The sequence below is a fragment of the Rattus norvegicus genome, chromosome 1, assembly GCF_021556685.1.
Source record: "Rattus norvegicus strain SHRSP/BbbUtx chromosome 1, alternate assembly SHRSP_T2T, whole genome shotgun sequence".
NCBI classification, from domain to species: Eukaryota; Metazoa; Chordata; class Mammalia; order Rodentia; family Muridae; genus Rattus; species Rattus norvegicus.
Window position 1 is genome coordinate 235,720,203 of NC_141534.1, and position 25,238 is coordinate 235,745,440.

The following is a 25,238-nucleotide window of genomic DNA, read 5'->3' on the forward strand; positions in this document are numbered from 1 at the left end:
AAGTCAGGGCTTTTGAACTGTTTCTACATGTTACCGCTTTCCTTTGAGGCTAGGTTGGAATTTGCTTCTGTAGCTAGGTTCATTATATAACTGTGAGTCAAGCCTTCCCTTTCTCCTGTTTGTGAAAAGCAAAACAAAATCAGTTCAGTTTGGGAGGATCTGGAAGCTTACCAGCCGACCCGCCCAGATTCCACAGGAGGGTGAGATAAGACTGTGTCACCCAGCACCTTTCTCTCCTTGGCTTCTCTTCTGCACAGGCCCTAGCAGAGATTTGCAGCAAGGGGATCAGGGACAGCGGTGGGCAGGGGGAAAAGCCGGTTTTCCTATCTCCTGCCCTTTGCTGCCCGTCTTGCTTCCCTTGGAAAGGGCATTGAGCAATAATACATCGTGGGAGTGTGGGAGTGTGAAGAATGTGAGCCTGCCTTGGGGAAATTCAGAAAATGTAATGCAGAAATGTAGGTCCTTGCAGCTTCTGTGACCCCAACAATGGGACTGTTGGGAGAACTTCTGAAGTCGGTTCCATTTTGAAAGCCATTCTGTGCTCAGTGTGTACCCGTGCAGCGATCACAGAAGTCTGTATCCCTGCTCCCGGCTGGGGAGCTATGGAGTGGGAGGTCTTCTCAGCAGGAGCTAGATCGAGAAAGAGTGAATGGAAGAGGCAAGCCTGCTCTAGAGTAGACTGCTGACTAAGGTGCCCCATGCTATCATTCTCTACTTGGCTTTTTAGTAAAAATTAGGCATTGTGTATTTGCTTGTGTGCGGGCGTCTACCCACACAAGTATGCTTCGCCGTGCACTCGTGGATGTGAGTGGATAGCAGGTGGATTCAGTTCTCTCCTTCCACCATGTAGGTCCCAGAGACTGAACTGTAGCTGAGCCATCCCACCGACTCCTACTTGGCTTTATGAGAAGAATTCCTAAGGCGATTTCCCCCTGGGTTACACAGCAGTCTCCTGGGTGACATAAGCCTGGGAAATGAGCTATTGTTACAGTTAAGGCTATGGATACAAACAGGCGAAAAGGCCACAAGCTTTTAGTATGTTTCTTCTTCCTGTGATGTCTTCATCACATCACTTTTATGAAAGCGTAAACATTAAAACTGTTTTTAATTAGGAAAGGAAAATGGTCATTCTTCGGCTGTAGAACATTCTCTATGTTTCTATAACATCTGCTTTGCCTTGCCCATGGTGGGTTTTAGCTTGATAACTCTATGTTATAATTATGTGGGTGGAGACTGGTGGAGGCTGAGGTGGTAAAGCCAGGCTTAGAGAATTAAGAGTGATGTCTTTCTTTGAGGCTACCCCATCACCCCTTCCTGCTGGCTGAACAACCGTGGGACCTGGCACATCACTTCCTGTCCAAGTTGGCACAGAGAGTGGCGCAGTGACTCTGCCCAGTGTTCTCTGACCACACTTGGCAGGTTTCCAGCCACACAGTTGCTCCGAGAAACAACTTAGCCTCCCACTTGGCTTTCTGCAGCCTTGGGCAGCTTCCCTGGACTTTGGAACCCCTGCCCCCTGCATTTTGAGCCCCATTGAGTCCCCAGACCTTGCCTTTTTCAGGCACTGGCTTTCTGAATATCCCCCATTTGCCTGGTTCCTTCTCCACGCCAGGTCCTCAAGCCTTTCCTAGGAAAAATCATATCATGTGCTTTCTTGCGGGAGAAAGGAAGATGGTGACCTGTCAGTCAGTTTCTTCTCCGAGCAGAAAATACCGCTCACTCTATTAAGCCCTGTAACTCAGAGCTTTTCCATGTGTGACCCAGATTGCTGAGTGAGCCTTGGAGAAAGCCTCCAAGACATTGTTGACCTTGGTCCAGTGGCTAGGATACAGAAATGTTCTCTAAGGAGACCTACCTCCTGCAGTTTGAGTGACACAGATAGGGAAGCTGCCGGGAGGACCGGGCTTCATCTCCCCAGTGCATACAGTCAGCAAATGGGCTGATATTTTTGTTGTTTTCTGTTCTCCGCAATCTGAGTATTCTCTAAGGTGATTTATGCTGTCTGCCATGTTTCCTCTGAGCCCTCAGTTGTTAACAGGTCCATTCAAGCCATTCCAAAAATTTTCTACCATGTTCCCCTCAGTTCTTGCAAATTCCACCCAGTGCATAATTCCAAAGCCTCTCCCACATTGTTTCTTTCTTTTTTAGCATCACCTACTGCCGGCACCCGTGTCTGCATCACTTTCTCGTCTCTGCTGTAGTATCAATTACGACATTAATGCTGAGATGGATGGGTCTCTCTAGAATAAAATCCAGAGTCTGGCAAAGCTGGCTTCCTCTGAAGAACCTGTTTTAATTGCTTCTCTATCACTGTGCTAAGACACCGTGACCAAGGCAACTTTAAGAGAAAGACTTTACTGGGGGCTTAGAGTTCCTGAGGGCTAAAATATATGGCCATCATGGTGGGGAGCACAGCAGCAGGCAGGCAGGCATGGTGCTGGAACAGTAGCTGAGAGCTCACATTTTGAGACACAAGCAGAAGAGTAGAGAGCAAGCTGGAAATGCGTGGGATTTTGAAACTATAAAGCCTACCCTTAGTGACACACCTTCTCCAACCATGCCACATCTTCTTATCCTTCCCAAGCCGTTCCACCAGGGAGGACCAAACATTCTCTTTCAAACCACCACAGAACTTCTGTTCTCCTGGTCCTGGTTTATAGAGGCAGCATGGATTCCCTGGCCCATGACTCTCCACCCCCTCTATTTTCAAGGGGTAAGCCCTATTTACATTTCAAATTCCCTGTCCATTTCTTTCTGCTCTTTAGGATTGGGATTAGACCGGCCCCATTTGGGAAATCCAGGATAAGCTCCCCTTATCAGCATCCTTAGCCTCCATCGGGCTAGCAGAATCGTCTTTGCTTTTGTGCATTATGTGTTCACCAGTTTGGGAATTAGGGGTAACTGTAGTTTCAAGAGATACAACTTCCTGCCTTTTTTACAAAGTAGCATGTGCATCATGATACGGTCAATTGTCCAGTCTCAGCTTACGGATGTTGCTTGCATAGGTGGTACTAGGAGCGTTTTCTCCGGGGTACGCCTCTCTCTCACACTGGACTAGAAGCATGTATATTGTGGTTTGCCCTGGAGTTATCTGTATTTTGATGCTAATCCACTGCCCCAAGGAAGGCTGCCTAGTCACTCACTCAGGACTCAGGTGACTTCACCAGTGTTGCTGTAAAAATATAAAAATAAAAAAGTAGTAGTCTTTTACCCTGCTAGGTCCACGCCGCGGTGCCCCAAGATATATCTTGGCGGAAACACAGCCCAGCCACACACTTTCCTACACTCAAACCCTCACATAAAAGAACACACAACACAATAATCTTAGATCCAATTGGTAAGATATAATTGCCCGCTTAAACATACAATGCCCGGTACTATCCATCCCTTGAGAACATTAATAACAACCTGTAAATACACAGAGCAGAATCTTAACATCACCTGCCATGGCTTCTCCCCTCTCTCCATCTTCTCTTCTCTCTCCTAGTCTCTTCCTCTTCCTTCAAACTTCTCTCCCACCCATCCTTCCTTCTCCTCCAATGACAGGCCTCCTTCTATCCTGTACCTGCCCCTCACCTGTACTTTACAAATTCAATGGAGAGGTGGCTCTGGTGAAGTCACCTGAGTTTTGAGTCCTTGACTAGGCAGCTGTCCTTGGGGCAGTAGAATTAGCATCAAAATACAGTAACTTCTGGGCAAACCACAACACCCCGGAACCTTCTCCCCATTGAATTTGTAAAATACAGGTGAGGGCAGGAACAGGATAGAAGGAGGCCTGTCATTGGATGAGGAGGAAGGGAGGAAGGATGGGCGGGAGAAAAGTTTAAAGGAAGAGGAGGAGACTGGAATGGAAAGAGGGAGGAAGAGAGAGAGAAAGAGAGAGAGAGAGAGAGAGAGAGAGAGAGAGAGAGAGAGAGAGAGAGAGAGAAAGAGAAAGAGAAAGAGAGAAAGAGAAGAGAGAGAAGAGAGTAGCTGGTAGATAACATGGCAGGTGACATTAAGATTCCACGCTGTACCTTTACAAGTTGTTACAAATGTTTTTAAGGGATGGCTGTGTACAGGGCAATTATATCTTATCAATTGGGTGAAAGGTTATTGTGTTGTGTGTTCTTTCATGTGTAGATTTAAGTGTAATGGAGTGTGGGGTGACTGGTCTGGGCCACCACTGGAGTTGGGATGTGTGTTTCTGGCATGGAAACCTGCCTTGGGAACTAGATGGGTAGACTGCTGCCAGGCTGAGAGAGAGGCCTTCTGCAGTGGGATATGGGATGGAGCAAAGTGGGTGACAGGCTTTGCTCACTGAGAATTAAGATATCCAGGGAATGTCTTAGGGGATGAAAGACAGCAATTTTATTTTTTATATTTTTACAACAACACATGTACTTTGCAGGTTAGTTATTAGATCAATGATTTAACCTGTGGGTGGGTTAGAGCTCCTCTGGGGGTTGAAGAACCCTTAGGCAACCTCTTGCCTAAGACCATTAGTAAACACAGATATTTACAATTCATAACAGTAGCAAAATGACTGTTATGAACTAGCAACAAAAATAATTTTATGGTTGAGGGGGGTCACCACAACCTCCTAGTGCGGAGGGGACTATCCTCCTAATGACTGACTACCTCCTCATTCTAGTGGATTGAAGAAATAAGCCTGCCATCCACAAGACACCCATTCAGAACTGAAATACGAGTGCCAGTTTATAAAACCGAGGTGTCTCCACAGGGCTCGCTCCCCTTTGAAGGTGAAGCTGAGCTGCACTGTTTTTGATCCTGTGTTCTTTGTTGGGAAATTGGACCCCTCTGTGGCATTTTGGCATGTTACCCAGCAAGGTCCCTTTGTGGGCGGCAGAAGCCCCCTCCCTCTCCTCAAGACACCTGGAATTGGATGCCAGCCTCCATATGACAGCTGGCCAGCCTGCCGGCTCCTCACAAGCTAGGTCTTGTCTGAGGAAATAATTTGCAAGAAGATCAAAGCACGGATGGGTTAAATTAATTTTTCACAAACTCCTGGCTTAGGAGAATGTAAACACCGACTCTAAATACTTTCAAGTCCTTGATAAGCGAGGAATTTTTGAGACTCTGTTTTTTTCTTTTAAGATGTCTGTGTTTGATTGATGTGTTTCAATACATGAAAAAAAGGAACTCTGAAAACTCGAACCAGTCTATGTATGATGAAGGAAACCCTGCTGTACATGGCCTGACGTGATTGTCCTCCCTGGGCAATGCAATTGCAGCTCCTGCCTTTTCCCTGTCCCCTTTCTCCTTTCCCCTTTTGCCTTTCACCTTTTGAAAAGCACTGGTTCTCACAGGATGGGGGTGGGCCTGAGAGTTCTCCGTGGTCATTCAGCAGTGCAGAGGCATTTCTGGTCTCCTGGGAGGTGTCGCTGGTGTCTACAGAACATGGGGTAGAGATGCTGTGGATCTCCTATGGTGCCCACAGCAGCCCCACAGCTGAGAATTGTATCTATCGCCCAGAGTCTCATCGAGGCCTGAGGTTGAGAAGCCTAGGTTAGAGGAGACAGCTTTCTGTTTTTCAGTTATTGAGTGTTTCTCTTATCCTTCTCTTCCCATCCCCCTTTCTTTCTTTTTTCTTCCTTCTATTCCCCTCTTTCTCCCTCCCTCCCTTCTCTCCTTTCGCTCCCTTTCACCCTCCCTCTTTTTTCTTTCTCCCTTCCTTTTATCCTCCCCCCTTTATTCCTCCCTTCCTCCCTCCCTTACCCCCTCCTTCCTTTCTTCTTTCCCTCCTACCCTCCTTTCTTTTTTTTCTTTTTTTCTTTTTTTTTTCCTTTTTTTCGGAGCTGGGGACCGAACCCAGGGCCTTGTGCTTGCTAGGCAAGCGCTCTACCACTGAGCTAAATCCCCAACCCCACCTCCTTCCTTTCATTCCTCTCTCCCTTTCTTCTTACCCACCTCCCTCCTTCCATCCCACTCTTCCTTTGTTGTGAGACAGGGTGTCTTATTTACTTGTCTGTTGCTGTGCTAAGACACTTTGATCAAGGCAACTTGTGGACAAAAGAGTGTGCTAGGTCCTTACAGTTTCAGAGTTAAAAGTGTCTGACCATGGTGCTGGAACGGTAGCCAAGAGTTTACTTACATTTTGAGAACAACTAGGAGGCAGAGAGCTAGCTGCAACCGGTGTGGGATGTTGGACGCCAACCCTGCTGACGCACCTCCTCCACCCATGACACACCTCTTAATCTTTCCCAAACAGTTAGACGAAGTGAGGACCAAGCATTCAAATTTATGAGTCTGCAGAGGCCAGGCTCACTGAAACCACCACATGGTCTCTCACTATTGTCGACCTGGATAGCATGGAACTCACTGTGTAGACCAGGCTGGCCTCAAACTCACATCTCCCTGCTTCTCCAGTGCTGGATTAAAGAAATAGATTATCATACCTGGTTGATTTCTTAACCCTACTACTGCATTGAGTTTCCTAGGTGATAGGGGATGCCTGGCCACTTGGCTTCTCAATAAATGAAGCCATTTGCCCTGGGCTCACAGACTTCTTTGTTGTTGCTTGTGAACTGTACATGGTCACGGTCTCCCTTTTGTCTTGGGTCAGAGTTATTCAGGGTAGCAGTGGGGAGCAAATGGCAGCTGTAGAGGACTCAGCTGGGGAGAGATGGACAGAACATTCCAGGCGTGGGATGCTCTGAGCCTCTGCTCCTCACCTGAAAAGCAGCAGCCACTTAGGGCACGTGTAGGTATTTAAGACAGATGCCCCTGCAAAGTGTCTGCCACGGAATAAAGGCTCACAAACGGCCGTCATGGAGTAAATGTAAATGCCCCTTTCCCGGGGACCTTGTACCAGGGGCCTAGAAGAAATGTCTTATATGTTAAAGTTTTCATAAAGAAGCCTCAAACATCCTGGGCTTGTTCTCAGCTCTCCCTGGAAAGAGAAGGCAGTCGGTAACTCTTCAGTAAAGGTTACTTCATGGTGGACAAAGTAGTCCCCAGTTACCTCAGAAGCCTGTGGCCTCCGGCCAGAGCTATTTTTAACACTGGGTTGACAGCAGCTAGTTCAAGTTGTAACATTCCTGACTTAATTACAGAGCCCAACAGTTCCCTCACACAGGTGGGTTTCGGAGTTTCCTAGATTTGACAAAAGCTAGAGGGTTCATTGTTTAGATTCATATTCCTTCTCCCTCCCTCCCTCCCTCCCTCCCTCCCTCCCTCCCTCTCTCCCTCTCTCCCTCTCTCCCTCTCCCTCCCCTTTCCCCTCCTCCTGCTGACAATCCTAGGACCAGGTACAGGATAGGCAGACACTCCCCTAGTCAACAGAATCGTCGCCACCACCCCCTCTAAAAGTTGTATTCCTAGGACTTCACTTAGTTACCCAGACCAACCTAATACTTGTGACCCTCCAGTCTCAACCTCTCAAGTTACTAGGATTATGGTCTGGTACCCCAGGCGCAGCGCCTTGTCTGAAACTGGCTTAGGGTATGAGGTTAGGAGTCAGACTGGCTTTAGAGTCCCATTGCTGATGACATGGGGCCCACTGTTGCAGTTTTTAAAAACAGTAACAGTCTCATAAATGGTTATTAAAAGAATCTAATTAAGATATCTTTGTATGAACTCTGGTAAATATGTAAAAAAAAGATATTTATAAACATTATTGGTTTTAAAATATCCACTTTTTAAGTAACATGTCAATTTTTTTCTCTAGATTGTTTTATTTAGAACATTTTGTGTTTTTATGCAAACTTTTAAGGGTTTTGTTATGTTATCACCCTTTTTCTGTCCTTTTGAAGATTGTTACTGGCTTTTTTTAAAGTCTCTCTCTCTCTTTCTTTTTTTCTTTCATTGTCTTTTTAAGTTTTTTTTTGAGACAAGGTATCTCTCTGTACGCCCTGGAAGTCACTCTGGAAGACCAGACTGGCCTCAAAATTCACCTGCCTCTGCCTCCCTAGTGCTAGGAGTGAAGGTGTGTGCCACTGTGCCCAGCTATGTCTCTGGCAGTTTGATAGGGATTGTGTTGAATCTATAGACAGCTTAGGCAATGCTGTCTGTCATTTTAGTTATATTCTGATCCATGTACACATGGTATCTTTCTACTTATTTGTATCTTTTTCAATGTCCTTTATAAATACCTTGTAGCTTTCTGTCTACAGATCTCTTCTTGGTTTAATTTGTTCCTATCTTTATTCTTTACTGATACTATTGTAAATGAGATTATTTTCTTAATTTCGATTTTGGATCCTTCACAATGTATTTCATGGTGTTTTTAGGACCCGGAGTGCTTCCCTGTGACAATAGTCCTTGAGAGACAAAAACAAACATCTGCTTATCCCAGACAGGGAACTACTGACAGACCAAGGTAAGGAACCGTCAGAGTCTAGCTTGGTGAGCCAACGAGATTACTGGGGCTATTGACAGGAGCAGACAGGACTCAAAGACAATTGCATCACCAAACCTACCTTAGCAACCTGGAGTGTACTGCACAATCTCCAGGCAGCTCAAAGGGTTGGAGATGGTCCTTTCTATGTGTCTCAGTTGGTTTCAGCTTCTTCAGACAGCCCAGCTGATTGATGGTGCTGTTGGTTTGAGGCTCTTTTTGGCAACTCAGCTTGTCCGAGAGTGTCTCCCAGCAGTTGTTATTGCATATATATTTTGGAGGAGGGAGGAGCCTAGTGACTCTAGTCAGCTTTGGGGACTTCCTAAAGCCTTTGGATTGTTTATTTTCTAAATTTATACACTTCCCTGCTGGGTGGAGTATTTCACCTGTGTTTTGAGCTTCCCTCCAAGATGGAAAGTTTTATCTCCAAGGAAATTGCTATACAGAAAACAGTAATTCACATTTTAATTTTAACAAATTTCTGGTGGGATTTATATGGTTTTTGAAATTTAAGATCATAAGATCATCTTGTCCGCAAACAGACAATCTAACTTCCTCTGTGTGTGTGTGTGTGTGTGTGTGTGTGTGTGTGTGTGTGTGTGTGTATGTGTTTGTTTGTTTGTTTTTTTGTCTTATTGCTCAGATTGGGTTCTGTACGCACTGTCTAGAACTGACAGGAGTGGGTACACTTGTGTTGTTTCTGATTTTAAAGGAAAAGCTTTTGGCTTTGCACTACTGAATCTGGTGTTGATGGTAAGATTGTTATATAGACTTTATTATGTCGAGGTACACTCCTTCTACACCTCCTTGAGAGACTTTTTTTTTTCCTTCAAATTATCAAGGCATATAAAATTTTGTTAAGTGCTTTTTCTGTGCCTAATTAGCATGATTATGAGATTTTAGTTTTGGATTTTGTTAAAGTGGCATATCATACATATTGGTTTGCATATATGTGTTGAACCATCTTCGCATCCCAGGCATAATCACTGATTTCGGTGTGTAGTCAACTTTTTTTTTCTTTTTTTTTTTTTTTTTTTTTTTTTTTGAGGCAACAGCGGAATAATTTAATGTGTTACATGGCTGGGATCAAGGTTATTGAATGTAGAGTTTGGATGCAGAATGATGAATAGTTTGGAACTATAGTCAACTTTTAAGTGTGCTATTCTGGCCTAGAGTGGTGTATATATATGTGTGTGCACGCACAAGTGCTAAATGTGGAGTCGGTTTTCACCTTCCACCACACGGGTCCCAGGGATCGAACGCAAGGTTGTCAAATCTGACGGCAAGTGCCTACCTTCCTTGGCACATTTCTTGACACATAGACACAGCTACGGTTCTGGCATAGAGAGGGTGTTCATAGGCTTGGTACTTACTGTGCTCGCCGGTGATAATGAGTCACGGCAGGTTTGAGGTTGGAAGTTCATGGAGGGACAAGTTAATATAATGGGTAGAATACATCAGGCCAAGACTGGTTTGTAGCCAAAAGAAATGGAGTTTGTGTAGTTGGGGGAATAGGCCAGTAGGAAGGCAGAGAGTCAGGGTTCTGGTAGGAGAAGCATAACCGTGTATAGACACCTAACAGTGGGAATCATGCAGAAAGTCAGAAATGAAACCTGCTGGGAAAGGTGGAGCTAACCACTTGGGCAGAGGCAAATGCTCTGAAAGGAGGGTGAACATGTGGTGTCAGACCAGAGGGAACAAAGTTTGAGACTTGACACTGGAGAGCAGAGTTGCGAGGGCATTGGATGGGGGTGAGTGGAGACCCTGTAGAGGTATGCTGTGGAAAGAAACCGTGAGCCGTTTTCGGAGGGTGATGGGGACTCTAAATAAGTTTTAGTTTGGTGATCAATGTAACAGGAAATAGCAAGTTGGAGGAAATGTCTCCAATGCTAGTGTGTGAGAAAGGTCTGAGAACAGAGCCCCAGGAATACACCCAAGTGAGTGGAAGGCTAGCCCAGCCTAAGGTTTGGCTGGAGGAAGGTGAACCCGTTAGAGTTTACGAGTAGACCGAGTAGACCGGCTGAGTTGGTGGAATGTGAAGGGGAGAGCCACGGTCAGTGCTGGCTCAGGTTTCTTGGGACATCGAGCAGATGGTGCTCAGTAGGAGAAACCCAGGTATGTCGGTGGTGGACAATGGGCACAGTTTTGGACAGAGTTGGTGGGGGTGCGTTGTTATGGACAGAGTTGGTGGGGGTGCGTTGTTATGGACAGAGTTGGGGGGGTGCATTGTAGACTACTATTGGAAAGGAGAAGGAATTGAGCTCGATGGGTCTTTCCGAAGATGGTAGTGCTTTTGTGAGGTAGCATTAGCACCTGGTTATAGAAAAAGCTGAGGCAGAAGCCCCAGGAACAGCATGCAAGGCAGGCGGAGGCTGAGGAGATGGAGCAGCTGAGAGGACCATTTCTAGGAGGGAGCAATTGCTAGTGTCAGGTTCTGCAGAGCAGTGAGTCATTTCTGCTGCATTTGGCGACAAGAACCATGTAAGAAATTGGGTGACTGCCTGACTGGCCCCAAATGGAGAGTCAGGAGCACTGCGCAAAACAGTACTCCCTCTGGCCGGGGAACCAGGAGGAATGTGCCCCTTCTGGATGGACAGTTCCTGGGCGCAAGGCTTGGTGGGCAGACATCATGGATGGGACTTCATTCAGCCCCATATAGATGCCACCATAGTGGGGTGCATTTGTTCAGTCTGCAAACTGCTGCTCTTAAACACCCAACGGTACACACAAAAGCCCTGAGACCAATTTTTATCTTGCCCCAGATGACACTTGTGCAAAGTTAGAGAAAGGCTGTGTGGACAAGACCTTTTAAAGATTTTAGTGTGAGGAAGATGGGTCTGGAGGCACGAGAACAGTGGCTCTGTCTTTGCGGATTGGGGCAGTTGTCACCGACCTGTACTAGGATGTTCCCAGCCTCTGAGTCTTTGTCTCCAGGGAGGAGTTCTCACTGTTGAGTCTCCTGTGGCCATTCTCACCCAACATGTACAAAATGGGGGAGATATTCCGAGCACCTGCATTGCCGTCTCCAGGCATTTTGTCGCACATGTGCATTTTAATAATCTGGGTCAGCACATTCTACTTTGGCAGCCCAGAAACATTGCTTTAGTTAATCAAAAGCAGCCGATAATTCGAGGAGAGTTGACAAGGCCTTGGTGTGTGGCCCCTTGACTGCCAGTCTTGGGAAGTGACAGAAAGTGTTCTCCCACTTGCAAGCAGCCTTGCTTCTGAGAACAGGGTGTGAATGGTTCTTACCAGATAGTCTCGCAGGGGCTTTCTCAGCAGTTTGGGAGCAAATCAAGTCATTATCTCAACAATGTCAAAACTGTGTTCCCAGTTCTGCTACTGTTTGAAACATTTGGGGCTGATGGGACAGAGAGGCACTAATTAGCAGCTCTCCTGGTGTCCTTTTTCAGCCTTCTCAAATGGCTGTCCAAACACCCTGGATGCTCATTTGATACAAACGATAGCTGGTTAAATTTTGTGAGCCCCTCCTCTCCGTTCCAATGGTCAAGCAACTACATGCTGACACACCGTCAATGGGGAAGGAGTTGAATTTGCAAAACCCACTAGGAGAGTCCTGGGTGAGTGTGCTGGGTGCTGAGTCTGTGCTCGGGGATATTTTCTAGTGCAACAATGTATAAATCTAAATCCATTGAAAGGAAGGAAACAAGTTTAAGTGTTAGCATTGGCTTAGTAGATATGAGACCGGGGTAGGGGGAATGAGTGATGGAGAACAGTGTGTTTAATTCAAAACTGCTGTTAGAGGTCTGATTAAAATACCAACTGGCCCTACCGGCTGCAGATTAGGCGTTGAATGTGGGTCCACGCCTTCTAATTACTATCTTTAGAGATGTATTTAGGTCTTTTTCTATTAAATTGTTTTCTGTGTAGTTTAAAAGTAGGGCTGATGCCAGTCTTCTTTTCCCAAGTAGTGAGCACCAATAAAGAAATGATAGCCTTGCTCTATAACTTCATAAGACACCTGCGGTTTGTAGTGGGCTAGTCCAAATGGTGGAAGGAAAGCGTGGTGGAGAGCAGCTCTGGGGCAGGATGTATTGATGCAGTCTTCTTTCTAGCGATGGCTGATCAGGTTCCAGTTCTGGAAGGGAGCAAATTGCTGTTAGATAAGAGGATTAAATGTCAAGAGATCCAATGTGTAGCGAGGGAAGCGTAGTAAGAAAAGTAAAGTAGATGGTTTGTGCCTGCACCACAAATGACAAATATGACAGTCATGTGAGGTCAGACACTTGTTAATTAGATGGATGTGACCTGTGTACATAGATTTAGCCAAGTATGTGCACTTGGTTATCTATTTAAACAAACAAACATCCAGATCTCTCTCTCTCTCTCTCTCTCTCTCTCTCTCTCTCTCTGTGTCTTCATTTAGTCAGGACTGTAGATAAATATCTCTCTATTCTCCCCTCCCCCACCCCTGTTTTCCATAAGGTGAACTTTGTATCTGTGTTAAAATACATTTTTTTCTGTGTTCAAGAGAACAATTTATCATGTTTTTGACTAAGTCTTCTTACATGTATTAAAACCCTTTATAATTAGAATATTACGGACACAAATAATGTCAGAGTCATTGCCAACTATATTATGAACAAGTAGTGAAAGTGGCCAGGGAGGGGTTTTCTCACTCCTGGCAACCAGCAGATGATTTTCTGTTTTGTTATTATCCTGGAGGGGGGGGGGCTACTTAATGTGAGAATCCCTCTTTGTTTAACTTGATACAGGTGAACTTGATACTGACCCTCGTTTTCAGCCCTCAGTGGCTGGTATAGATGTCGCTGGGTGCTTCTCAGGTCTATTTTTAACAGCAAGGATACTTGCCAAGAACGTGTGACAAGAGACTACACATGAGTCAGTATGCATTCACAAAGTGGCGCTCTTGAGTTGTGTGGTGGAATCCTGGTGGCACAGGCCTTGTAGTTCCATCCACTTGGAAGGCGGAGGCAGGAGGATTGTCAGTTCAAGGCCTGCCTGGGCAACTTAATAGGACACTGACTCAAAATAACTCTAGAAAGCACCTGAATAGAACTCTGTGGTTCTATGCTTGCTTAACACACAAAAGGTGGCCCAGCCTAGAAAGAAAAACCCACTAAACATGTCATGCACATGGTTGCATAGGGGAAAAAAAAGAAACAATGTGATTTAAAAAAAAAAACCATTCATAGTGGCAAATTTCTCTAGTAATTTGAGCACTTGCATTTACTAGTTAGTGTATCTGTTGTACAGAATAATGGATTTCATGATATTTTCTTGGGTATGTATCATGTACTTTTGTGATTTCCCCCCCTTCTTGCCCCTCCCTTTTCTCTCTTATACATTTGTATTTTCCATGCTATTATTCACCCCGGGCTGGGAGGGCGTCACAGAGCAAGGAAGGTATTTGAACGGGTATACGCAAGTTAGTTCCAGAAGAATGGGCTCTATCACCAGAGACCTGAACTACTTATGGGAAGCTATGTCTCTGGGGAGTTCCGCCCACGGCTTGGCTAACCTGCACTATACTGTACCCCAGAGTCCCCTGTGACTGACAAGTGTCCATTCACACCTCCCACCCCCACCCCACCAAGAAATAGTTTTCTGTTTCTCTATAACCTTGGGAGGGCTGGATCATGTGAGGATCTTGTGAGATTTTTCCTTCCACCACAGGATCGTTAATAGGCCCGGTCTCCTGAGAGTGAGGTGGTTGATTACAGCTGCTTTGATTCAAGATAAGCTTGACCAGTCTGGATAGCATAGTTGTTTTCTTCAGGAGAGCGTCCATGCTGACTTCCACAGCAGCCACACGAATTTAAGTTCTCACCTGCAGTATGTAAGGAATGTTCCCTCTCCTCTCTGATTCTTCCCAGCACCTTTTTTTGGTTTTTATTTGTTTGCTTGCTTGCTTGTTTCTGTGATGGCCGTTCTGATTGGGATTGCAAGTAGTTTTATTTATTTTTGGTGTATAAGCATGTATGTTTATGTGTGTCCCACAAGTACCAGTGTAGAGGGCAGGATAACTTGAGTCTGTTTTCTCCTTCTACTATGTGGGTTCAGTGGATGGAACTGAAGCCATCAGGTTTCGAGGCAAGCTCCTTTACCCTTCAAGCCATCTCGCCGGCCCACAGTGTTCTACTGCTAAGCGTTTGTACGATGGCTAAGGATATTGAACACACATTGGCTGCCTACTTTCACTTGTTTGAAGAACCTCTGATTAATTCGCTTGCCCGCTTATTGATTAGATTATATTTATTTATGTTTAATTTTTTTTCTTTTTTCTTTTTTTTGGAGCTGGGGACTGAACCCAGGGCCTTGCGCTTGCTAGGCAAGCGCTCTACCACTGAGCTAAATCCCCAACCCCATGTTTAATTTTTAAGTTATTCATATATTCTGGATATTAGTCTCCTGTCAGGTAAAGGTCTGGCAAAGACTTTTTTTCCCATGTTGTATACGCTATCTCTTTATTACTTACTGTGTTGTACAAAACCAGAAACTGAAACAAACCAGAAGCCACCTGCCTTGTCTTTTCTCCAAGGTCTATTTTTGGTACCTTGTTAAAAAGGAGATGGCAAAAGCTTTGGTGGCATAGGTGGCACCCGCCTTTAATCCTAGCCCCTGGGAGGCAGAGGCAGGCAGATCCCTGAGTTTGAGACCAGCCTGGTCTACAGAGAGAGTTCCAAGACAGCCAGGGCTACATAGAGAAACTCTGTCACAAGAAACAAAAACAATACCAAAATGAGGTGGCTAGATCTGCCCAAGTCTCCTTTCCCCTTTGTCCTACATGCCTAGTTTCGTGCCATTTTACTCTGGTATTGAGACATCATCAGCATCTTTTTTCCCCCCTTTTTCTTTTTTCTTTTTTGGTCCAGGGTTGATTTGACTATCTGGTGGCCTTTTGTTTCCATGTGAATTTAGAACACCCTACCCTTTCCCTCTCCCATTTATATGAAGAATGCCATTGGAATACTGATGGTGAATGTCTGGCAATACTCCATCAGTATTGCCTTCAATGGTAAAGCCATTTTTATGTTCTTAACCATGTTTCTTTAGCGTTTATGTTGCAGAGTATTTAAGTCCCTTCCATACATTTTTTTTTGGTAGTTTGTTTATTGAAGCCATTGTGAATGGGATTGTTTTCCTGATTGATTTCATGGTTCATTCATTATTTAAGTATGAAAAAAGCTATTTATGTATTTTGCTACTTTCTTGAACGTGTTTGTTAGAGCTGAGAGTTTTCTGGTAGAATCTTTAAGTATAAAGACCATTGTCTCCAAATAGGGATTGTTTGACTTTCTAATTTGCTGAATGTATTCCTTTTATTATTTTTCTCTTGTCTTACTGCTCTAGACGTCTACCATTACATTGAATCAGAACAGAGCATGGCCACCCTGGTTCCCGTCCGGATTTCTAGAGTAACTGATTTTCAGTTTTGATCTGCAGTTACAATGTTGCCTATAGATTTGTCTTATGAGCCTTTATTGTGTTTATTTCTGTATGTGTCTTCTATTCCAAGTTCCTTCAGGGCTTTCATCATGAAGAGGTGCTGTATTTTGTCAGAGGCCTTTTCTGCTTTTGTGCTGAAGACCGGGATTTCTGTCCCTGAGCCTATTTCTGGGCCTTGGTGCTTTACTGCTTTTAAAAATGGATCTTGAGGCATCTTTGGAAGGAAACCAACTTGCTCAGGACATAGAATATTTTTATTGTGCTGTTGAATTTTTTCTAATTAGGTTTTTAAAAGTTTTTATTGATCATGTTATCTTTATATAATAAAGATACAAGACCAGGGGGACATAAATGTAAGGAATATAAGTGCCCAGAGCTTTATGACTGAGCTGAAGAATTGTATCACATCAAATTATAGAGGTGAAATAATGTAGTTAATATCCTTTTAATTCCATGAAAAAAACATCCAAGGAAATGTCTTCCTTTCTTTGGTATTACTTCCACTGGAAGGTAGGGAGGTGTTTGTATGTAACTTTTTCAATTCAACTTGTCTCTGGTTTCCTTTCCTTTGTCCTATTTTGGTATTTCTGCCTGGTCTAGTATCATGAAACATTCTACTGACTAGTGACTAGCTGGTCAGAACCCTTTGTAAGCTCTCAACTACCCAGACTTGATATGAATACACACCTGTTGCCAACCTAAACCTCCCGCCCACCCCAGCCTCCCAGCATCATGGACTCTGCCCTTGGGCAGAGAACATAGCAACAAGTGGTGGAGCCTCATGCCTGTTGGTGATTTAGTATCATTTAAACTTTCTTCAGTTTGCACTTTTGTTTCTTCCTTGTCCTTTCTTGTATCTAGTGTAAGCTAGCCTTCAGCGTTTTTTATCCTACTGCCTAAGCGTCCTGAGTGCAGGATGGGGCGGGGTTGCAGGCGGTCATCACCACACCGGGCTCTGGAAAAGGAGCTTTTCATGCCAGAAGGAAAGGCCACGGTGTTCCAAGACAGCTCTGTCTCATGGCGAGAGGTTTCCCTTCCTGTAAAGCGAATGTCTAGGGAGCCTTTAAAGATGACTCTTTCTTTTCTATTCTGGTTCTAACAGCTGTCTCCACGCACAGCTTGAGGTGCGAACAACCTGGCTTCCTCAAACCACAGGCTGCACTGGGGTTGTGTGACTACGGAAGAGTCCCTTTCCTCCCTCTGTCCCAGCCACCTGGCCTCTTTGTTCTTTCTCCTTGTTCTCTGGGCTCTGGGCAACAGTGACTCCAGGACATAGGAACTAGGAAGTGAGGGACTAAATCCCTGTGCAGGTGGCCGGCTATTGTGGGGAGGAAGCCAGCCTCATTCTTCCTGGGGCTGCTGTCATCTCCTTACAGCCTCCAGAGGGTATAGTGGTGCTTAATTGGGGCTGGGGGTGGCACACACAAAACAGTGGGGTTAGAAAGGTCCCCAGGGAAACATTAAAAAGAAAAAAAAAATAGATGTACCATTGGGAAAAAAAACTTACTTGGGTTTTAGTGTTTTCTCTGAAGCTGTTGACATCAAGGACTTGGCTTTCTTGTGTGGGTGCTTGTGGAATGTTAGCAGTCTTGGTACCATCAAATAGGATTCAAGACATCCAGAGTTGCAAGCCTGTTGGAAAACATGTGGGTGCTCACACACACACACACACACACACACACACACACACACACACTCCAGCTGGGATAAGCAGCCTTGATTAGTGACAGCTCTAATTTTCAGGATCAGTTTTCGATATTAATAATTCTAAGCAGAAGCTTCTATCTTTAACAGTTTTTTTTTCATGCAAAGCTGTTAAAATGGAACCTGCCATTTAACAGTGTTTCCAGTCCCTCCGTTCTCCCCGCAACTGCATTCGAGTCTAATTGCAGATCTTAAGCGATATCCTCTTTGAGCTAAGCCCCAGGAACAAATAAACCACCTTCTCCAAAAGCCAGGGAAGTGACCCGGACTCAGGAAAGCTGGTGGGTTAGGGGTGGAAACACAGAGGGTTTCTTTTTCTGTTCTGTTTTGTTTTGTTTTGTTTTGTTTGAGACAGTGTTTCTCTGTAGCTCTGGCTGTCCTAGAACTCACTCTGTAGGCCTGGTTGATCTCAAACTCAGACCCACCTGCCTCTGCCTCCCGAGTGCTGGGATTAAAAGCGTGAACCACCACTTCCTGGCACCTTATTTCATTTTCTGCCCAATTTTGTTTCCATTTTTTTCTCTGGGCTGCTTATATTTTTTTTTTTACTTTACTTCTCTTTTCCCTCTGACTCTGGAGTGATGTCCTGGCTTTAGGAGTCCATGTCCATCCAGTCTCCGTCAGTGTCAAGCACCTTGCATCTTGAGAGTTGAGTTGCATGCAGTTGCGGGGAGAACGGAGGGACTGGAAACACTGTTAAATGGCAGGTTCCATTTTAACAGCTTTGCATGAAAAAAAAACTGTTAAAGATGGAAGCTTCTGCTTAGAATTATTAATATCGAAAACTGATCCTGAAAATTAGAGCTGTCACAAAGGGAAACGTGAGAACGAGACGTACGGCCGTGGGAGAAAGCCATGCCACTCTTTGGAAAGTATGGAAATGTTCATGAGGATCCCAACACTGGGGAGGCAATGCCAGGCACATAGACCCAAGGTCAAGGCCAGCCTGGTGTATCGACTTCCAGACCAGCCATGGTCTACATAGAGTGACACCCCTCCTCTCCACGAGGTTGTTCATCTGGGAGCCATAGCAGTTTCCACAGTGAGGTGTAGGGATAGATCCTGTACACTGGTTATTGTGACTTATAGTTCCATTTTGTTTTGTTTGTTTTCTCCAGACAGGGTTTCTCTGAGTAACAGCCCTGACTGCCCTGGAACTTGCTTTGTAGACCCAGGCTAACCTTGAACTCACAGAGATTCACCTGCCTCTGCCCACTGAGTGCTGGGATTAAAGGTGTGCACCACCACGGCCCCACAAGATTTACTCATTTTTATTTTATGTTTATGAGCATTTGCATGCATATATGTCTGCGTTCCTTGCGTATGCCTGGCGCCTCACGAATCCTGTGAACTGGATTTAGATGATTGTTAGTGAGTGCTGGGAACAGTACCCAGACTCTCTGTGGGAGCACGAAATGCCCTTGGCTGCAGTGTCAACTCCCCAGCCTGACTTCTAGACTCTCTCACCTGAAGTCAGCTGGTGGTTTCAATGGAAAGGCTCACACTTGCTTCTCTCTTTCTTCTTCTGCAAATCAGAACATTGTTGGAAGGCTTCACTCTGACACTGTGGTGTGTCTGAGAATCCGACAGGCTGCACTCACTCTCTTCTGCACATCAGACCTGAGCTCGGTGTTAGAAACACAGCCAAGGACAGGCATGGTGCCAGCCCCTGTGCAGCTTGCAGTGTAGGGACAAGGACACTAGACAGCATGACTAATGGGCTGTAATGGGAGCTCATGACTTAGCCTAGAGCACACAAGCATTCCCTGGGAGGTGACTGACACCTGAGGATTAATAGGATCTGCTGTGTGATGCTTGGAATGGGTTCACCAAGGCATAACTGTGGGACATTTGCAAAGGCCCTGAGGTAGGGAGGGGGCTCTTCCCTTCTTGAGGAACAGATTGGGGTTATATGATTGCTATGGGAGAATGGACAGGAGGGAGGAAAAGGAAGGTGGTCCATTGGGAAGCCAAGGGTCGGGGCTTAGGTGAAGGAACAGACCAGGTCTGTTCATGCCTCTGTCCTTGGCATTGAAAGGAGTAAAACACACACACACTCTCTCTCTCTCTCTCTCTCTCTCTCTCTCTCTCTCTCTCTCTCTCTCTCTCTCTATTGGACACAGGGTCTCAGTATGTAGACCAGGATGTCCTTAAACTCCAAGAGATCTGCGTCTTGGGGTTAGGCATGGACCACCACTCCCAGCAAACCAGAATGAATGTAAAGGATCCTGAAGTGACTTCTTTACATCTGGTGTTTTGATCTTCTAATTGTAATATAAAGCATCGTAAGGTCAGCCACAAGAAGGGAGGGAAAGGCTCACTGAATGAACTCAAAGAAATTTGGAATGCTGTGGTCTCCTATTTCAGTCAAAATCTCCTTTTAAAAAAATTCTTCCAGGCCCATCCTTGCTAATTTGTCAAGTCTGTATCTGTCCCTGGCTTTCCCCTCATTGTCGGTTAAAGGATCTTTAAGGAAACTCTTAGGAGGTGTGCTCTGTTGGTCACAGTGTTTGCAGTTGTATGTCTCCCACACTGTTTTTGTGGGCTGTGTTGTTTGTTTGTTTGCTTGTTTGTATCATTACTTTTAGAATCCAGCCCAGAATGAGCTACTTTTCACTATTTCTTGGTTGGAAATAGATACAGCTGACATTGTTCTTCTCTCTGTCCTTTAAAATAACCATTTCCTGGGGCTTCATGTAAACAGCAATTTACATGTTTGTATCCCTTATCGTCTGTGGACTCAGGTGTGTTCAGAAGCGTTTAAAACAAAAGTTTAGTTAGCTCATAATAATAATAAAAGTATTTTGAACACTGAGGCCTGTTGCTGCCATAGTAGGTTTGTTTGTTTGGTTTTTATTTTTGGTTTTGTTCCTTCAAAACTTTTTCCTCTCATTCCCTCCCTCCCTCCCTCTTTCCTTTCCTTCCCTTTCCCTTTCCCTTTCCCTTTCTTTCTTTCTTCCTTTCTTTCTTTCTTTCTTTCTTTCTTCCTTTCTTTCTTTCTTTCTTTTTGAGTTGTTATCTCCCTGCCTCAGTCTCTGAGTCTTTGGTCACAATTGGCAGTAACTTCAGAACTCTTGATCCTCATGACTTCTCCGTGATGAGGGCTGCGTGACAAAGTCTCCCATGCTTTGAAATTGAGGTCAGAGGCCTAAGCTTCCCAGGAGTTCCTATGTGGGCCATGATGAAGCAGAGACCTTGGCTGCTAAAGGTCAGTCTGGGATATTGGCTCTGATGCTGAGATCTTGTGTGGTGGGATGATAAATGTAAGCAGAGGTATGTATGTATGCCCTTCCAAACTCTAGGAAGCACTAAATCCATAGCCCAAGTGAGGGAAGAAATGAAAGCCCGTTGCTAAATTTGACATTGTTGTTTGCTACTTTTGGTGAATTCAAACCTAACTTTTATTTCGCTTTACTTTCTTTTTTCTTTCTTTTTTTTTTTTTTTTTCCCGGAGCTGGGGACCGAACCCAGGGCCTTGCGCTTGTTAGGCAAGCGCTCTACTGCTGAGTTAAATCCCCAACCCCTTCGCTTTACTTTCAAAGGCATATTAGGGAAAAAAAAAAAAAAAAAACAAATAACAATCTGAAGGAATGATCCCTTTAAATATGTCACTCCTATTGGAGATCCTCAGATTTCCACATCCAGGTGAGTCCGCTGGAGGGCGAGTTGTGTAAGGTTTAGCGTTTTCTGAGTCCAGTGTTGCCATTTTCTGTGTCTGGCTGGAGAGCTGGCATTTCTGACAGATTCCTAGGTGATGGGTCTTGGTCTGTCTACCCACAGATATGCAAGGAGGAGTTGGGTCATGTGGTTGGGGAGGCCAGGAGTCCCAAGACTCACCATGAGTGAATGGGAGAACCCGGAGTGCCCCCAAACTCTGAGGGGACCTCTGGTGTGTGTTTTGACTCAAGTCTGAAGGTCTGGACCATGTCCCTGATGTCCAAAGGCAGGATGGAAAAAGTGCCTAGTCATGTTTCTGATCAAACACCGTGACCCAAAATAACTTGGGAAGAAAACGGGTTAATTTTTGTTTGTTCTTCCACATAGCAGTTTATCATGAAGAGAAGTCAGGCAGGAACGCAAGTCAGGAATTGAATCAGAGGCCCTGGGAGTGCTACTTTATAGGCCTTTTCTCCACTGGCTTGCTCAGCCTGCTTTCTTATAGAACTCAGTACCATCTGCCCAGGGGCGACACTGCTCCCGCCCCCATGCTCCTCCCCTACCCCGCCCCCATGGGTTGGGCCTTCCCCTGTCAATCATTAATCAAGAAAATGCCTCACAGACTTGCGTACAAGCAATCTGACCAAGGCATCTTCTTGTGTGGGTGGAGTTGACGCAAAACAAGCACAGGGTTCGGGCTAAGGGATGATTTCGCCTTTCCTCCATCTCTGTTGCGATTTGGAAGTCTGGTCACATAGTTGAGAGAGGTCTTCCAAGTTCGTGAGAATCTTTTGCAGAAACAGATTCACAGACTTGCTCAGTTAACTCTGTGTGCCACAGTAGACAATGCCGCTGCTGGTGTTCTGGGGACACACTCTCTCAGTGCCGCAGAGCTCGAGCTCCTGGACACTGTTAGTACTAATGGAATCAGATAACCCAGTCCTGAATCCCAGAGAAAGCCATTTCCCAATTGTAGCTATATTTGTAACCCATAGCAAAGTCATTCTGATGCTCACAAGGCCGGGGTGTGGCAAGGGCTCCAGGGAGCCAGCACCCCTGTTAGGTAGGTAAGGGAAGAGTCCACCCCACCCTCTTACATGTGATGGCACTGGACACACAGGCATGCAGCCCACTCCTGTGCATCTAGGATGAGTACCAGACACAAGGCAAGGGCACGCACATTTGAAAGAACCAAATGACTGCACGTCAGCCGTCATCCAAGTTCAGAGTAGGCATAACATCGCTTCTCGGCCTTTTGGCTAAGATCAAGTGCAGAGTAGGCATAACAGATATCGATTAGGCATAACCTAATGGAGTCTATTCAGGGGATAGAGGGAGAGTGTAGCTGTCCTTCCTCTGGAGTGACTGAGAAGTATCAGAGTAGCTGAAATCACAGAGGCTAGCACAGGTAAGCCTTAAGAAATTCCTCCAGGTGTATTGCGTCCAGACTTGTACCAGCGCTGAGAAGTGCTCGCTTTGACAAGACCTCTGGATTCCCCGTGTATACGTAGTCTAAAGAAACAAGCTTCTCAAAATACACTAGGGAAAAATCCCTTTGAAATGCTCAAGTTACCCCTGGGTGGCGATAAAGATACCCACAGCTCCTTCTACTTTAGAGTTAAAGCAACCTTTAACCTTCCCGGCACTTCAGTACCCTCATTAATCGTGTGTACAAAAGCATCACCAGTTCTGTGAAGTGATCATTAGATTTTTTTCCCCCCAGAGCTTAAGTTCCCTTAAGGCAACTAGTTTTTAAATCATAGTACTCTAATTGAAATGTTCCTGTGAAGTTGGTGGGGGAGGTAGGTCATAGCTCTATAGGTTTTTTGTTTGTTTGTTTGTTTGTTTTTTGTTTTGTTTTAGATTCTATCTGGGTTTGATCTTGGGAAGATAAATATTACTGAATAGATAGGCATTTTAAATTTCTTGTTTTATGGATGAGAGGGAGTCTGAAGTTATTTTTTTTTATAATAAATGTCAAATTGGAGAAAGGAGGCTAGGGTGTGTGGCTCAGTTGGTTAAAGTGTTAACCTAGCATATGTGAAACCTTAGGTTTGATCCCTATAAAGCTGGATTTGATCTCTATAAAACTGGACGCGGTGGTACGTGCCTGTAATCTTACACCTAGGAGGTGGAGGCGGAGGAGGTGGGGGTGGAGGAGGAGGTGGGAGTGGAACAGAAGTTGAAGTTTATCCTCAGCTGTGTAGCCAGTTTGAACAGAGCAAACAGGAGCGAGGGAGATAGCTCAATTAAAACATGCTTGCCAGGCAAGCATAAGGACCTGAAGTCAGAACCCTAGCATCCATGTAAAAGCTAGGCACAGCGGCACACCTCTGTTAACTCCAGGCTGGAAGGGACATCATCCTGAAGACGGTATCCCTGGTTCCTGCTGGCCAACCAGTTCAGCTGAATCTGCACACGCTAGTTGGAGGGCATTGAGGAAGACCTCTGACATTAATCTCTGGCTTCCATAAACACACATGTGTGCATGCTTGACCGCTTCCCTACACCCCATCCCCCACTCCCACATGCAAATGAGAAAGAGAGGGAGTGAAAAAAATGCTATTATTATTAGCAAATTTATCTTCTTAAAATTGTTGAGCATGAAGAGAGCGTCCTAGTGTTTGTGTCTGTCCATTTGTCCGTGCAGGAGGGAAGCATGTGAAAACCTGGTGGCCTGGTTGTGCTGCCCTGTGACTGAATGCGCCTTGAATCTTGGCCTCTGGAGTTAGAGTCTCAATGCTGCCAGTAGTGAGACCTGCTCCTTACTGTGTCAGGCTATCTGCGGCCTCAGTTTCCCCTTCCATGACGCAGGCGTGATCATAGTGACCTTTACATATGGTTCTGAAGCACCCTTCTTGATCACCCGTGCTGTCGGCTATCATCCTGAGAAGTTGGGGGTCATGTTCATTTTCTTTTCTAGAAAACTCCAAGAAGTCGAGATGAATAAAAACTAAGAGAGTCATTCGCACCATCCTCATCCATTTGGGGCATATTTTATTTTAGTCTCTTAAGGGGAAGCAAAAGACAGCCTCGTACCCAGGAACCTCTTGAACTCGTAGCCCAGTCATCAGGATGCCTTGATACACCAAAGAGCTTATGGCATGGATGTTTAGGAAATAAAGTAAGTTAGGCACCATGTCTAGAAGATTTCCCTTTTCAAAAGCTGGTCATTCCCCCATTGATTGGAAGGGTGAGTTTTCTAAGCTCCATCCTTAATGCCATGAAGGTAATTCAGTGTCTTACCCAGTTATTCTCGGCCCTCTACTGTCAGCCTCTTCCGAGTCCTCTGGTTCTTGCCCTGCTTCCTGTTGTTCTGAGGAGTCGTAGGTTTTGTTATTTTCCACTCTGTTGGGACAACCCTCCAACTTGATTCTTCCAGTTCCGTGAGCTGTTGTTGTTCAAGCTCTGTGGGGCTTTTCTGTACGCCTCTGACACAACCCCAGTCACCATCTGGGGAGTTGGGAACCTTGTTTAGGATCCTGAATAAATGTAGTATAACAACACCTTGAAATAAAAATTCCTATGCAGATGGCTCTCAAGTTTCCTTAGGTTTGATAATGACAGTGTGGTTATGTTAAGAGCAAACATATTTATCAGCTGTAAAAAACGGAAGCTCTTAAAGGTTAAGAGACACAGCTTACTTTTGCGTAAGATTTGATCGCAAAGGGGTGGAGAGATGGCTCAGTGGTTAAGAACACTGGTTCTTCTTGGAGAGGTCCTGGGTTCAGTTCCCAGCTCCTACACGGCAGCTCACAACCATTTGTAGTTTCCAGTTGCAGGGAGTCCTGTGCCCTCTTCTGACCTCTGGGCATTAGATGCACAAACACTCACACATTAAATAAAAACGAATCTCCAAAGAAACAGCGTAAAAGGGCCAGATGAAAAGAACTAGCCAAGGATCGTACTTGCTATGGCTCACTGTGTTGACTATATGTAGGCTCCTCATTGTTATGTATTTTTTTTTTTTTGTAATAACAGATGTTTATAATGGCGTTCTGGGATCCTAGCATATGTTTCTCTCTCATCTGTGTATTTACTCTGTGTGTATCAGCATCTGTACACACAGCTGTCATATCAGGAATTTTAAAGGCTATTCGAGTAAGAG

The 25,238-nt window shown here is 45.1% G+C and overlaps 1 protein-coding gene across 8 annotated transcripts in view; it reads left to right on the forward strand.

The window, feature by feature from the left end:
• Kank1 (KN motif and ankyrin repeat domains 1) overlaps positions 1–25,238 on the forward strand; it is a 194,384-nt gene that overhangs the window by 26,525 nt on the left and 142,621 nt on the right. For 4 of the 8 annotated variants that reach the window (XM_087564168.1, XM_087564195.1, XM_087564167.1 and 1 more), the window contains one exon: positions 8,232–8,320. The exons of the other annotated variants lie outside the window; for them this stretch is intronic. The gene's annotated coding sequence lies outside the window, so the exon portion shown is untranslated. The remainder of the gene's footprint in view (positions 1–8,231; positions 8,321–25,238) is intronic. 8 annotated transcript variants of the gene reach the window in all.